At 37.2% G+C, this 17,552-nt stretch overlaps 1 protein-coding gene across 1 annotated transcript in view; it reads right to left on the bottom strand.

The window, feature by feature from the left end:
* Window positions 1-17,552, bottom strand: part of CDC73 (cell division cycle 73) — a 112,780-nt gene that overhangs the window by 23,754 nt on the left and 71,474 nt on the right. The gene's annotated exons all lie outside the window — the stretch shown is intronic.

Below are 17,552 nucleotides of genomic sequence, written 5' to 3' on the forward strand. Positions count from 1 at the left end.
AAACTAACAAAAAAAACCCAACCCCAAAACAACATGAAAATATCTGATAAATGGTAGGAAATAAATTCATTTAAATGAGTAGATACAAAGACAGCTACCACTTCCATGCCTATGACCCTTCTACTTGTAAGAACAATTTCTGCAAATTAATAAATGGAGGTCACAGTTCTTAGCTCTGTAGATCACCGCCTTAGACTGTGATCATTTCAGGGGTGAACCTCCGCTCACAACTGACACTGGCATCTTAGCACAGAAGCTCAATTGTTACCTAATGAAGGCACATCATCTACCCTTTGTAACAGATACAGAGGTTTATCAGTGACCTAATCACCACCACCTATTACGTAAAAACCGCAGAAGCAAAAGAAACTCTGATCAGTATTTCAAATTATTGTTTGTAAGGAGAAAAATGTAGTATTAAGATGAGGAGAAAATGAGAGTGCAGAGCAGCGACGGTTGACGAGATACACAAAGTGGAGAAGAAAACTTGCTTCCATTAAGGAAGCTATTAGCTGGATAACTTTGCTAACATTTCACCTTGCCCTGACAACAAAACATGCAGAGTTTTGGTACAGAATTAAGGCTTTTCAAAAGCATGCAGACTGAGTTTTTCTTATGACAATACACTGATTTATGGTAAAAGCTCTGATTAGAAGGCAGGTATAACCACATAGAACTATCTGCTAGGATTTCTCCCAGGAGAAGAAAATTCAGTTGACAGAGGAAACTTCATAGCTGGTTCCTTCAACTACACCAGGAAAAGTGCTGCTGTAACTCATGGCCCATTAGCTACTCGGAGGCAGCTTCTCTTCTCGTTTGCATGCTCTAACTCCCTGCGCAGACAGTAGGTTTTTTCTCAGTGAGCATACAGTAAGATATTTCAGAACTTCTAAAGTGAAGTTTTTAATCTAAGATTAACTCTTCAGTAACTAGCACACTGCAAATTCAGTCCCCAGTTAGGGGAGCTTTTGTTTGCGCAGCTGTACCCTAAGCATTCGAAACAGCAGCAATCACCCTTTTGCTATTTAAAGAACATTCAATTTCCTCAAAGTTTCTGAGCACTTAACCGTTTTGCTCAAAGATGACATACCTAATTCTTATGCGTAAGCTGTCTGAGACTGTTAAAGGAGTATATTACGAATATTCATAAGTTGAAACTCATTCAGTAACAAAACCATGTAACTTCAAAAATAAAAACTTTAAGACAACCACTTAACATCACATGTTAATCAAAAACGTATTACTTGGTTTAGTTGTGCTAATTTGCCATAGAAAGTTATATATAGTTTACTTACAATTTAGAATAAATATATGAGTATGTAACCATGCAGAAGCAACAACCTGACATAAAATGAAATCAGGAAAACAGATACTGAAAGCTTCATACTTTACTGAATTTCACGGCATCATTTACAGAAACACTGCTGTAAATATATTTTTCAGTGGAATTCATCCGCTTCAGTACTAATGTTTCCTATCATACCAGACTTTTACAAAATGCCAGCTCAATAACTGTTTTTATTTTAGCGCATGCCTTCTGCTATTTTGCACTGTCCTACCTAAACACCTAAAAACACTGGGTCCACAAACCAATGCATGAACAGAGAACAGGTTTGTAAGTGTGAAAAAGATGCAGATTCCCACTTATGTTCAAACAAGGAAAAAACCCTCACACCCTCAGGGATGACTGACTTCCATTATTGCACACCCTGGTAATTAAGCTTTTAGCGTGTGCTTTACTTCCTTAGTTCCTTCACACAATTTCTACGTTTGTCTTACAAATTCAGATACTGCTATGTGCTCTGATAACTTTTGTGAGTGTAAACCATGTTTACAATAACAAGAAGCTTTAGATCTATCCTTTAAATTCCCTTAAGTCTGTACATTTTGTATACAGCTTTCACATGTACATTCGTTTTCCCTTCCCCGCTTCTACATTATACAGGCAAGTTGCAATATATTATGAAGATGCAAATCGTTTTGGACAGATTCATACCACACTCGTCTGTCTCCCAATATATTGCATCCTCAATCCATTTTAATGTAATAAGTTCAACAACTTTTAGAAGAAGATTTATTTATAGTACATCTATAGAGCTAGAAGGTCTATACTGTTAGTAAATCTGAGATCTACAGTCAATCTACAGCTGTATTTACGTACCCAAGAGCGGGTGCCCTGTAGGGGGGTTTCGTTTGGTTTTTGGTTTGGGGTTTTTTTTGAACAGCTTTTACAACTGCCTAACAGTGGTTTTTGACCATTGTAATTAAACTAAATAGATCTGTCCTTCTATGTGTTAATTTGCAAAAATCAACAATTACCAATATTCATCTCACACCAGGACCCAATTTCTGGTTTAGAAAAATTTCTGTATTTTAGATACACCTAGTACTTATTCTTAAGTCTAAATGAGCATTAAAATCCACAGTTAAGTTCCTTTCACTCGTTTCTCAACTGGAATAAGAGCTTCCCTGAAAGTAACTCGTGCTACGTTTTAGGAAAGGAACCCTCATGTTTTAAGCAATAAAACGTGTTATATTGGTAGAATTTTTTCTTGGAGGCTCATTTCACATATACCTGTTAGTTTGCTCTCTTGAAGCACAAAAAAAATAAAGCTATTAAAAGTTTCTTATTGTGGTGTCACAAGGTACAAATAATGGAAGGGAAAAAAACCTCTAACTCTTTCATTGCACATTCAGTATCCCAATTGGTTTCTATGTAAAGATCCATACGTTTGGTAATATTTTGACCTTTAAAAAAGGTTAGGAGCAACAGACAGAATTGACAATTTGATGCCATCTTGTGGCTTTTTAATTTAGTAAATTAAATTTCTAGCTTGTTCCTTTATAACCTTTAAATTAGTACAAGATCCTTACCCAAAAATCTAAAAATCATTAGTTAACTTGTACTACTTCTGTGCAGGAGCATGCAAGTAAAAAGTAACATTTGATTCTGCAAAAAGTATTAGCAACTGCCTGCTTATAAAACATAAAGCAGCTTTCAGCTTCACCATCCATGATGGAAGACATTCAACCAAAGGCTGCTCTGTTCATGAAGATGAATGTAGTAGGACTGCAACATTCTGATCTCAAATGAGAAAGAAAATAAGTACATGTGGATGGTAAACTTGTAAAATTATCTTTAAGAACAGACTTCAATTCCACTGCTCAATTCAGGGTAGAGAGACTGTAAAAACTCATTGTGATTACCAGCAACTATACTATCATTGTCTGAGCGATTTAAAGTATTGAACCTCTGAAAATTCTAGTAAAGCCAGCCTAAAGAACTATGGGAAAAATCTAACACAGCTACTTAGTTAAAAAGAGTATTATTTTTCTAGAAATTAAGCCTTGTATACATCGATCTATGACAAACAGCCAAAAGAATGGGATGACTTCAAAAACAGGTATCTAACAACTGGTCTAGATGCCCTACTTTAAGCTTGACAGAAACATGTATTTCATACAAATAGCCTGGATTCTGAAAACACAAGGCTTTGTTCTAAAAATTTAAAGCCCTTAAAAGCCTTGGCGGGGCAGGGGGGGCGGGTGGGGGAAGTACACACAGGATCTTCCAAAGAACCAAGCAAAGCAATCCAACAGAGCTTGTCTGCTTCTGCAGTCTTCCTGATGATTCTCTGGCTTATGCTCCCATCAATAAAATTCCAGTAATGTTTTAAGTTTAACTAGTGTTTCACTTCTTCATTTTATTTGCACGTGAAACCGGTATAGTTTATTAGCATACTTCTATGTACACAAACCTGCATATGCAGTCCCTCAAGACAGATATTTAAATAGTAAATTGCAAGCCTTTAACTGCCTTCCTAATTTTAAACTCTGCTGTAAAAAAATAGAATTTGATAACAGGATCTAAACTGCTGTGGAAATACTGCCAATATCACAATCATTTTAACTTCCACTGCTTGTAATATTGATTACAAGGTCATTTCTGCTGTTTAGACTGTCTCAACTTCCTTATTGTCTAGAAAAAGAGTGTGGGAGTTTCGGCAGATTTAAAGATATTTTTATAGAATTAATTTAAAAAGGGGAAAAGTTTACCATTGTTTATCAAAGGCTTCTGATAGTAATTGCCTAAGGCAAGTTAACACCATCGCTTCACTACTTCCTACTTTGACAACTAAAAAACCTGATGTAACAAGACAAAAGGGGTTAGAAGAAATTCCATCATACTATATTTGTTTCAAATATTTCAAAATACAAATCTGCTTATACGGAAAGTCATTTCTTATCAAGCATAGTGTGAAGAAAAATACCAATTAATGACTGCCAATCCTCAGATTCAGTTGCAAAAAAGAAAACTTGACACATCTTCTCACAAAGATAAGGCAAATTACAATTTTCAAAATGCTGTTAAAGTTAGTACATGTAACAAGTTTTGCAAGTGTAAGGAAATCAGATGTAGCCAGTCTCTTCTGAATGAGAACAGTGTTACAATGATGGAGGAGAGGGGGAAAGGAGAAGCAAGGGAGGGTGGCGAAAATAAAACTATGCTGACGACTGAATTAACTGGACTGCTTGCAGATAGCTTAGGCAATGTTCTCGTTCTGCAGAGAAAATGGTTCCAAGCAACACAAATCAGAAATGAACCCAAATTAATTCTGTTGTGACTGAGTGATCAGCTAGGGACAAAATCATATAAATATGCTGTAACAACAATAATGATAAAAATTATTGGAGATGCTTTTGGAAAGAGTTAATGAAAGCAACAGTTACTAAGATGCCTTAAAACTATTACCCCCAAAGCTGAGATTTCAAAACATTCCTGAACAATCTTTAATGAAGCATGCTAGAGTTCCTCCCATCTTTATCCTTGCACAGCGTATTGGTAAAATTAAGATCTTCATCTTGAATTCACTAATTTCAAACCATTGCTATTGAAATAGCAATTCTGAGCTGAAAAGGAATGTTGGTGACAAAGCCAGATTAAACATGCAGCCCTTCCATTTTCCTGGGGATAAGCTGTTTTCAGCAAAAAATCAACAACTATTAATCCTGAGAACTTCAGAGGTTTTGTCTGTTTGTTTTAAAAATAAAGGCCTGCCTATAATACACCTACCTATCTTTATTTAAATGCCCCATTCCCTTGAACTAGAATGAAAAGACAAAAGCAGATATCATGAAAACATTATTTGTGCTGAGAACTCTTGCCCTTTGGGTTAATTATCGGAGGAGCTGGCCTCACACTTATTACTCGGCAATCAGTATGATTTTTGACAAAGTTTAAGAATAAAAGGATTCTTTCAACTTTGAGAAAGTCAGATGCAAAGGTTCATATGCTACTGGTTTTCTGTATACTAAGGTCAGAACAAACCACATTGATTCAACAGAACTGTAATTTGCACAATTGTGAATTTTCTAAAATTTGCTAATGTTTCGCCTTCCTACTTTCAACTTCACACATTCATGAATCTCTAGTTGCAGTATGACCTCTAACTGCAAGTATTAGTCACTCATATGAAGTGGGTTTTCTACCAGAAACATTACAGAATATGGGGCTCAAAATTCATTTGCGCAAAAGCATTCCTGACATTCAAAGCTCCAAACATAGGTAGAAACCCACTGTTATTTCTCTATTTGAATCCTGCTTTGGAAATTGTATTCAAGGGAACAGTCATATGTACATTTAAAAAAATGTTGCTCAGTACAGAGCAACTGGTAGAGCTCACTTACACCTGTACTCCATGAGCAATAAATTTGCAAAGGAAAATGCTTAAAAGACCTCGGAATGGTTCCTTTGCAACTTCTGGAAAGACTCATTAAATGCTTTGTGTGAGAAGAAGAATTTTAAAACCTTTGCAGGTGCCTAAAATGAATACAGACGGATCCTTAACTTCTGCATTAAACTCCTTCCAAAAACCCCCAAACTGAATCAAGATCCAAGCAATTGATTAACTTGCTGTTCAATGTCTCAATGCAACAGAAACTGAGGAGGCTTTTTCCAGACACCCCTCGGTCATACCGAATCCTTTTGCTAGAACAGGTGATGCTGTAATATTGAATCTTAATATACAAGAAGCTATTAAAGACCTCAGTTTTTTTGTGATTGCTTGTTCAACAAATTATCCAGCACAACTTATTCCCAGTAGTACACATCACCCTGATGTGATCCTCTCCTTGCTAGTAACTGAAAAGATTATTTTTCTGTACCTTACCATCTTTCGCAATCCCAGCACTATGTTTATATATTACATTATGGTACAAGAAAACATAATTATCATGGGTGGTCATGGCCAGAGAGATGAAAGTAATTTCAAGTAATCACCTTGGAAGACTTAAAATATCAGAAGAAAATCCTGAAACTGTATTCCTTGAGAAGCCAATGCACAAAGCTGAACAGTGGAGTGATGAACTCTTAGTTGTTTGTGTTGCCTAGAAAAGCAACTGCTGAGTTCAAAACCAGCATGAGCTTTTTCAGGATCAAAAGCTTTAAGCCGCAGCTATAACAAATTAAACAAACAAGCCAAGAGATAAGAGGGCTTGAGTGATGGCAGCGATGACTGTAAGAATGCAACAGACTATAACCACTTTGACATGGAAAGAGCTATTCTGAACTATCACAGGCCAGGGAAAAGTCTAGAAAAGTGTTCTAACTGCGAGTGTCTTACACTTAAGGCTTCCTCCTTTATGAATAACAGCTAATCTACTACGCAGATTGAGCTGCAAAAGCTGGATTGTTGGGGTTTTTTAAACCACAAAAGGCAAGAGGCCTGTTATAACTGGAACAGGCTTGTAATACTCAAGTACAGATCCGTGCAGTCAGTCAAATAATGGCAATGAAATTTATGCTATCTCCAATTTTCCTCTCAACCCTTTTTATATTTCTTTACTTTGTGGCTGTACATTAAGACACCCCAACACAGTCCTGTTGGACACCCACTTGCTTCACTGGCTACAGCAAAGTGATAAAAACTGTGTGTATAAGAAAATAAGTAGTACTATAAAAAGGAAAGAAGTGTGTTTATGCCAGTTATCTGGGCCATTTGCAGAGCAATAAATCACCAGCATAACATCCATTAAAGCCCTCCTATCAACAAACTGTCCATTGAGACGGAGCAGATTTGCTATCTTGGGTGCCGGTGATAAAAACATTGACAAAATATTGAGACACAGGGCAGTATCTATAACATCAGACAAGCAAGTTAGAAATTTTTGCAGTAAATTACTATTCTGTTTCAAAGTCCTGCACAAAATTTATTCAGTTCCTGGACTTGCACATGCTGCAGTCATCCACACACTGTAATTCCCCCAAACTGGGAAGACTGGGCATTTTAATCTGCTTACAAGATAACTAGAATACTGCCTCTATGCATTTGTCCTGCCCTGGCTGCATCAGTTCACAGGTTTGCTTTCAACTGTAATATTAAAAAAAAAGTAATGATAAAATTATACCAAATAATGAAAATTAACCACAGAAACACCATAGTCACAAAAAAAACCCAGATTTTGTCCTGCTCTTACTCTATAATCTTATTCCTTTAAAAACAACAGACTGAAAGGAAGCAAATATATTGTGTGCCATTAAGAAGGGAAGTGCATCAAATCAAATCAGGGTGCAAGAGTTGGTGGTGGATGGTGGCAGGAGGACGATGGGTGAACAGACTTTTTTGTTTGCTTTGTAATGCTGTGGCTGAGCACCCTCGATCATAACGGCAGCAAAAAGTTATCGCTTCTCCATGACAAGAACACAGAATCAGTCATTTTCCCCCCTTTCTCAAACACCTAAAATAAGGCTCACATTTATAGTTTGTACGGTCAGATGAGCCCCTGTGAAATGTTTGCCAAGCACTATACATAATCACAGCATTACTCAAGCTTTAAACACAGCAACAAAAACTTCAGACAGAGCTTTCTGCAATAAAAGCACCTCTAGCTGGGGGGACAGGACAGGAGATACCGGCATTACTGCTTGCCCAGATTCTGTTCCCCATCTGCGACAGCACAATGGTCGTTGCCAACAGGTTGATCGTGTGTTCAGAGGAACTTCCCTGCACTCAGCTTCTATCACAAGAAGCTGGGAAGTCTGACCCGTAACAAATCTGTACCCAAACACAGTTATTGGTCACCTTGTGACTAAAATCCTATTTCACTAAAAAATACTAAGTCTGAGAGAAACCAACTATTTTGAACAGACACGGAATACCTTACATTTTCAATGTATAGGCTTGCTACATGGTGCCATATGAAAAAGTATTATTTTGAAAACTATTACGACTGGAGCTGACATGCGATTGCAATGTTTCTTTCTGCCTGATGATTCCATCGACTTGTATCAAGTAAAACAAAAGATTTCAGGAGGTTTAACTATATGGAAAACACATCTATTACTGGATCAGAACGTTTACATTCAGATTCCAACAAAATAAACAGATCCTTGGAAACATTTTCCAAGTCAGGAAAATGCAAAGTCAGAGCATAGAAGCAATTTGGGATTTAAAAGAATAGACATACAAACTTCAAGAACCAAACCTGTGAAGTTCATAAGCAGTGTGCTTCTTGACAAATAGTTAGGTTGAAATAACTGCCTTCAAAGTTTTTTTACGCTATAGCATGCATGCCACAGAACTTCTGTATTATTGCTACAATATCACATAGCAAATAGATTGTGCAAACTGCTATTGGTATTTGTATCCTGAATAAATACATCACTCATACCACCCTACTGTAGAATATAAAAGCTGATGATGTTATATGCCTATATCCAAAAGTAACTGTAATGGCAATAAATCATGCATTAAGTTAAAATACAGGAAGAATTCTGGCTGTATCACACAAGAGTAATTTTTCCATTTGGCCTTCTGCCTCTGCTTTCAGCTTCCTTTGGCATTATATCTAAATTCCCCATTATTTTTCTCTCTTTAGTAGAGAAGATTAAATTAAGCCTTTCTCAAAGCACTAAGACTACAGCATTCAACTTTTATTTTTTCATTTTATAGATGATCCATACACTAGATAGAAGCTTGGAGACAGACTATCAATGCATTATGAGATCTAGTGCATAATACAACTGTTCTTTGAAACGGCTGGGGCAGAGCCGTATTTTTGGTAATGCAGAAATGCAGGCAGCCCTCTTAAATGAAGGTCAACTGACAAGGTCTTGTTTGTACAGTCTGGGGCCATTCCATTCAGAGATGATACAGGATACGGGCTGTACAAGACCTGTACAAATTTTAGGATCTTCCCATTATGCTGACTTTTATACAGGCTTCATCCACCACTGCAGAAAAAAGTAACACCCGGCCTAAATGAGCAGATTCAAAAGCATACTTTAAAACAGGTTTAAAAAAATTTTCAGATGGCTGCCCCTCTCTCTCTCTCTCTACCTAAATACACCTCTGTGCATGTATACACACATACATACACAAACAAACTCATCTTTAAGAACTTCCCACTGTGAATGAACACCGAAGATGACAGACTGTGCCAGCCGGCACAGGTGAGGTTCACTGCAACTATTATTCCTGCTACTCACATGTTAGCAACTATCAGTCATCCATAATGATCCTGTGGATTTCGCAGTTTATCTGAAGGAAATCTGCCTTAAGCAGCAAGACCTCTTCAACCTCTCCTTCATCCCTCACATCTGTCCTGTTACTTCAAATAGCTGTTTCGCCTTTGAAAAGTCTACTGTCAGTGATGAAAAATAAACAAGATTTTTCTTCTGCAGCAATCTGTTGCAAAGTAAGATCCCCTCACTGGAAAACAGAGCACTTGGGTGGCAAAAAATAAAAGTGAGTAACCCACTAAGAGCAGACAATGTTTTGGAATAGAGTTAGGCTTTCAATGCCAAGATCTCAATGATAAAAAAAACCCTGAAGTGTAACAAGATTCCTCTGTTATGACACCCTGGAACTTTCTGTATGTGCTTCGGAGGGCTTCACCAGTCGCAAACAGATTCAATTAGACAGACTCATCCAGTAACTTCCTTGTCTTAATCTGATGGTGCTCTACTTTTATTAGAAAAACACCAAAACAAAACCTTTTGAAAAAGGGCAGCAGAGTAATTTTACATGTAGCTCAACAGGCTGGCAATAAGTACAGAAACGTCACACTTCTCTATTCATTCCTGTTGTTCCAAAAAGACATTCTGAAAATCTAAGACAAAACAGCTATTCGAGAGCTAACATCAGACTACACATTTCTTCCTTATTTTGCAGCTTCTGCGTTGTCATATTCTTGGGTAAATGAATATATGCCTATTTTGAAGAAAGAGCAAAACCCCTTATCTTCTCAAACAGACATTTTTTGTCACTGGCTAGTGCCTCGTTTGAAGAAAAACATCTGAAGGCACTACCAGTATGAAAGCTGTTCTAAAAAAAAAAAAAACCCAACTTACTATTGCCATCAGATCGCAATCAGCTGGGATCAAATATTTTGGGTAGCACATTTTCCATTTGACATGACAGAGGTGCCTCAGATTTAGCAATTTCATTAGCTCAGGGCAGCTCTGTAGGAACACGGCGCATCCACTTCCCAGGCCAGCAGGGCTGCAGAAACAGCACCGCCACACAGCATGGAGTGACTATTTATAAATCTTGCAAGCACCTCGTGTATGCTGCAGCATTGTTTCAAGAACAAGCAAGCAATTCTACCCAGAGCCATCAGAGCTTATTAGCTCCGGCCACACGGGACCTGAACCGACTCCACCAGACCATTCAGACTAGGCTGATGCATCTATTCCCCAATGGACCACGTTCCACAAGGCTTATTTGATTGTGTGCATTATCATGTGAATACACAGATCCAATTTTAATCTGGCACTGGTCCCAACCAACCTGCTGGTGAGAGACGTAAAGAGATTCAAGAGACCTGCTCTAACTCTCCCCGCTGCATCCAGCATTTCCCACAATGCTGGCGCATCTCCTTGCCCATTCCATTCCCACAGCACACCTCAGAGAAGTGAAATGTCATCACATGTAACATTCTTCTTGTCATTAGGTAAATCCAGCATAGGGTCAAGTGCTTTAAAAAAAAAAAAAAAAAATGAAAGAAGGGGGGGAGAAAAAGGGAAAGAAGAAAAAAAAAAAGAGACTTATTCACAGCAAAGAAATCTCCATGTGAGGTGACCTAGATTCTCAAAAAAAGGGATTTCCTTTTGTATTGTATCCAGGCCTCATTAAATCAAGAAGGATTTTTTTATTCTATTTTATCACTGTAGTTGCTTACCTAGAAATGTAATGGAAGTAGAAAACAACTGTTGTCTTTTTTTGCATTATTATGCTTCTTACTGATATTAAAAGAATTGCAGAGCTTTTTATATTTGGCAATAAAAAGTAACTAAGGAAAACAATAAGCTAGAGATCCTAAGGTGCCAGGGAAAAACGAAAAAGTCAGGTTTGGGCTCCCCAAAGCTATCTGCTTTCTTCTGCTATGTAAACCATAATATTTGCCATGAGTAAAGTACAAACATGTATTAACCAAAACTCACAGAAAAAGCATCTGTATAAGTCTGAGTGCTTATTTACACAAATCCTTGAGAGGAGAAGACTTAAAAGAACCTGCAATGTGCATCATTATGACCCTCGCCCACGGTCATAAGATTTGTGGTTGTTTTTTTTAAGAGGACAACAGTTTCTCATATGTTTTGAAGAGGTAGAGGGGTTTCTTTAGATGACAGATGCTCACTTTAAATTTACTTTAGTAAAACAGATCAGTGATAGAAAGCTTTGCAGATGCTAAGAATTAAATGAATATATATTGCTGTATTACATAAAAAATATAATCTTTAATTTTAGGCCACATTTTATTAATTCAGCATTAAATATATCCAGCATTTTTTTTTCCTGTTAAACACACACCTCCCTACAGTATGCATTAATGATTCTTCATATTATGTCTTCAGATGGACAAGATGCAAGAGCATGGACTCTGATTTCTTCCTCTGTTAGAAGCCACTAAATTACAGAAAATGAAAAATCTGGAATTTAAGTTTGAATTATAGTTTAGGATAGCAGAAAAGGATAAAAAGTCTCTAGTTCTGAACCAATATTCTCTATCAATTAACATAATAAAAAACGAGCTTTAAGGGATTTCCTCTAAACCATGCATTTGAGGACTAAGAGTCCTGGCAACTCTGACTCTACATGTGAAAAAATCCTCAGGCTCACAAAATTAATCTGGACTCTTACACAGATTACAGAAGGAATTATGAACACAGTTATTCAGACAAAAAGTATGATTTCCACAGCACAGTTTCCTTTTCCTTGGAAGCCACAAAAGGCATGTTATCATTTAAGTTTAACGTGAATTTCAAAAGCGGAAAAAGAAAGACTGCAGGACAGACTGGCAACTAGGAGTATGACAAGACATTTAGCACAGTAACTTAATTGCTTTGCTCATCAGAAGTACACACAAATGAACATTTGCTTCCAAAGGATTTTTGCCACAAAACAGAATTAACTTTGAAATAACTGAAAATCAGTTCAATGATATTAAGCACACTACATGATAAAAGTCAGCACCTATTAAAATTAGCTTTTCATTAATATACACTGACTGGAAGCTACTTCCAAGTTGAAGGAATCATTAATATGGAACATTAGGAAAAAAAAAAGATACAAGAAACCGGCTGGCCAAGCTGAAGTAGTTCTATGAAACTAGGTGGTGTGCAGGATGTTGGGAGTCATTTTAGTTCCCCCAATGTGTCAAAGAGAGAGCAGCAGGGAACTGCTCTTAAAAGGGGGACTTACTCTCCATCTTACAATCCAAGTTTTCTGTTGGATATGAACAAATACCGCTTAATTTTATTACAGGAATAGAACCTCTTGGATCACTGGAGAGAGGATTTTTCCCACAGATTTTGTTGTTTTTCCTAGTTGAAGCCTCTGTGCTTTAAGAAAAGGCTTCAGGCATTAAAGACACTTGTAAACCTTTGTTATTTCTGCTATAAACCCCATGTCCCACAGAATTAGCTGTAAATGAGGATACCTACAGGATAGAGCTGTAGGAATTAATGTACTAGAGCTACTGTGGAAATGTGACAGATGGAAAGAGTCAGCACAGGTCTCAACCCCAAGTCACATGCAATTCTGACAGTTCTCAAAGTCCAGCTCTTCAATTTCACATCAGTTAACACCCACCAAACATCTGCATCAATTTCAAAAACAGGAGTTTTTGAGGCCGACAAAATGTCTCCATATTCACAAACAAACCATACACAGAGGGGAAAAAAATTTGACAAGCAGATAAACAGTTGGAGCCGCTAATCTCTTAATCAGTCTCACAGAAATAACAGTAATATAAAAAAAAAAAAATCTACATAGCTCATCCAGCAGTCCAAGGACGAGTGCTGGGCAGGAGGTCTGCATCCTGGTGATGAACCTGATGGGCCAAGACCCTTGAAATCATTGGGAGAGAAGTGCTGGATGTCTCAAGAGCCTGAAGATAGCTGAAGGGAAAAGGGTCTTTCTGTGCCTGTTGCAGGAAGGACTCAGGCAGACAAAGGGCTGGTCAGGTGGCAACAGCTGGAGCAATGTATTTTTTTCCTTGGGCAGAAGAGCTGGTGGCCTATTACCTCCCACAGGATGCCATCTTCCTGCTTTAAGATATTTGATCTTTAAAACATTTGATACGTAGTACCAGTTCTTCCCCAAAGTCTCCCTTTCTGTAAGAATTCAAGTCTTCAATGCAAATTCTCACGCTGGGGGTGTGCGTGTGAGGGTGAGTGTTAGGGGTAACAATCATACAGGACAGGCAGGCAGAATCAAACAAGTCATAAGGTAAGGGAAAAAAAAATAATCTATTTTCCACAATGGTTCTTTAAACTGCCTGTGAACATTTGGTACTTCTGCTGGTTGGCCTTCTCCCCCCTGCTGTGCTGAATCAAAGCTTCATGAAGTCCCCACTCTTCTCAGAATGCAAAAGGAACAGTTGTGACAGGCAGAAAATATTCTGCTGGCACTGGACTGTCAGTTCATCAGGGAGTGCTGCACAAACAAAAATTCTGCATAATACAAATGAAATTATGTTGTCCATCCCCTGGAAGAAAATATCTGCATTTAGCACGCAATCAGCAGTAACTGGATGCAAAGCCTGGGGGAAGACATGAAAAATCAGAATATGGAAAAGAAAGAAGGTGTGATAAAGCAAGCAACACATTATTGACTAAAGAAACATGTATGTCTGGACAGTAGTTCAATATGCAAAATTTATGTAACATACAAACTCAGAAGAGAAATAAAGTAGACTGAAACCATTTTGTATTTTGGCTTTTCAAGTGAATTTTGAAGCACTTAAGATCTGTGTTCCTCAAAAGGAAGCTGTGATAGGAGAATGGATTAAATTCCTGTTGGATATCTAGAAAGTCAGCTTGCTTAAGAAAAATACAAACTTTAGAATTATGAAACATGCCCTTGAAATGCTTCCTAATGCAGACTGAGTAAGCAGCATGCTCCTTACCCGAAAACCTCACTTACTCTTTTCTCTCTCCCACAACTTTGCAAAGGTAGGAGACGTGCTTATATTCCTTACGGAATGATACAACATTATCGACAACTCATTAGCAAAGAAAAATTCAGAATAACTGTAAAACTTCTGTAGTTCTGTCACCATTTCAGATTGATCTACATTGCTGCATTTCTGTTTTAAATTCAAGACATTGAAAGATTAATGAAATCACTGAGTTTATGACTTGGGGATTAGAAGAGTGTAAAAATCCTGACCATTTATAAAAAAAAACACAGTAAGCATAAGCTGGTTTTTACAACTGACTAAGCAATGGTGAAAATCTAAGGAAAATAAGGCAGGCAATACTGACACTTGTGGTCATTTCTAGATTGCTATTTTTATTCAGTTACAAACGTGCTTGTGATCGTGAAGAAACATGCTGGGATCAGAAAGTAGCCAAAAAATTTACAAATATTTCACACCACCATTCCCTCTCCACTCTAAATGATTTATTGGAGAAGTACTCTTTTTGAAACAAAGAGAAGAATGGCCACTGGCCATACACATAATAGTTCTTAACACAGAAAATGAAAACTAAGCATTTATGACATTCTGTATTAACACATTTCAGAATTTAAAAAAAAAAAAGTTTAAAAGCAAAAATAACCAGCCTTGAAAATGTTGCCATTAATCTTTCTGAACTGAAAACATTCAACTGAAACTTGAAAAGTTTTCAACACATTACAGCTGAAATAATACTATGTTTTACTATGGTAAAATGGAATAAACTTGGCAAGTGTTCATGGAATATGGCCCATATGAGAACATTCTGCTGACAGGTCAGCTATGACATACATATGGAGTTTAACCTGCACAGGAATCGCGGTGTTCACAACACACGGCCACCAGGCAGAAAAATCACCGAGCAATACACACCTGTGAGCACTCCAAACTGATTAGAGAAACTTCTGTTAACATTGTCAAGACTGAACTTTATTTAATGGCTCAATCAATGGGGTCTGATTTATTTTAAAACCAGTTCGACAAGATACCCTCTAAAAATGAGATGTAGGAAGTTTAAGGTTTTTTTGAGGAAAATATTCCACACGTATACACCTTTGTTTTGCAAAAGTACATTTTGCTTTGTTCACAGTTGCCACGTGCACAGGCTGTTCTAAGCAGCCATCTTTTCTTACTCCTCGCATCTGCTTCTGGCTTTGCAGAACTGGCTGAACAACTGACACAGTTACTCTGCAGTGTACCTTACACACGGGCCACACATCTCCACATCAGAGTAACTCCTCCTTAGTCTTAATAGATGGCAGCATTTCAAACACAAAGATTGCAGCTTCTAATTTAAGATGTAACCATAGTAACATTACAGAACATACTACTCCCTGGATCAAGAACAAGCAGTCCACTGACCCTTCACAGTGAGATTTAGCCGAAATAAAGCTCATTCCAACCTCCAGCCCAGCAAGATTACTAAAACCTTCAGGTCATATTTCCACTACAAAGCAAGCTCTGCCCTCCTGAAATACCCAAAACATACAGTATCAGATAAAGACAGTAAAGAGGAAAATGCTATAAAAGAAAGAGAACTTAATCCTGAAACTTTTACTTTCTAAAGCTACATCAGTCACACCTAGATAAAAAGTAGCAGAAAAATCGAAGCTTTTCCTTACTTTTCTGTACGATGAGCAAAGACCCACTCATCCTTTAAAAGCAAAGAAACAATGAACAAAAGAAATTCTTCATTAAGATTTAAGAATCCAATATTCAATTTGTTCACATGGGAAGATAACCAACTTCACACATATCATAGGAGACAGCTCTGCCTGAACTTTACAAGCTATGCATAAGTGATATGGTCATATAATTAAAAGCCAAAGCTGATGTCTGTTCCCTTCTAAATTTACTTTAAAACAGATTCTGTTTAGAAAAAAATGGCCCTTGGGACTTTAGTACCTTTAATATTTACTAATAAGTATTTACAGATAAAAAAGCCCAACAAGCTCTGCCCACTCCAGTAAGTAAACATACTACACAACTTACAAACTTTCAGGAGATACACTTCAGGCATAGTGTAGTAGTAGTAAAAAAATTAAGTTGGATTTCGTGGACTTCAAAAACCATTCTGTTGAAATTTAGACCTGTTTCCCAAATACAATATTATGCATCTTACCTGAAAATTCAAAAATCTGATGCAGATTTACATGCCGGTATGTGAAAAAACATTACTTGATTCTATGTAAATCAACACGGGTAAATTAACTACATTAATATCTCGCTTGATTTCCTACTTGTAGCCCAGAATGCATCAAACTTGACAGTACTCCTAGCAAACTCTGTCATGTTTGTATACATACAGCAACAGATTATATAAAGTTCTATATATTTTATATAGGGTAAGGATAAGAAAGCTTTGTGTGTTTCAGTGAAGAACTCTGCAGACTGAGCACACATGCAACATTTCAAAGCACTGTCTCTCAATTATTCATAAACATCCTAGAACAGTAAACAGTGCTGGACACAGGTCCCTCCTCTCCCACTCCACTGCCCTGCTGACCCCCCCGACCCCCCCCCCCCCATTTTTCAAATACAAAATTTTTTAGAGTGGAAGAGATTCAAGTCTTTATTGATAAGCACATTATATTTATAATTCACATGCAGGGAATATGCTCATGCTCCTAAAACATCCTCAAATAGAATCATAGGATCTGTGGAAATTGTCATTAGGATAGAAAATGCATACATTAAAAACATGACTAAATTAACAGAGAAAGTTAGTGTACATAGATGATTTAGTTAGGAGGATACAAATCTGATTATGTTTTTAGTAAATTATCAGGATATGCATCTAGAATAGTAAAATGCACTGACTGCCTCGGGAAGCCTTATTTGCGAGCAAAGGACATACCTACCCCCAATCCTACTAATCAGAGATACAATATGATAGAGCAATTGCATTTGCTTTATCTTTAGCTAAAAAAAAATAAAAAAAAAACAACAAAAAAACCAAAAAACCAACCACAAACCAAAAAACACCGAAACAACACAAACCAACCCCACCCAAAAAAACCCCAACAAAATCCAAAAAAAAAATCACAACCCACAAAAACACAAATAAAACCCCAACAGTCTAAAGTGCT

The sequence above is a fragment of the Falco biarmicus genome, chromosome 11, assembly GCF_023638135.1.
Source record: "Falco biarmicus isolate bFalBia1 chromosome 11, bFalBia1.pri, whole genome shotgun sequence".
Lineage (NCBI taxonomy): Eukaryota > Metazoa > Chordata > Aves > Falconiformes > Falconidae > Falco > Falco biarmicus.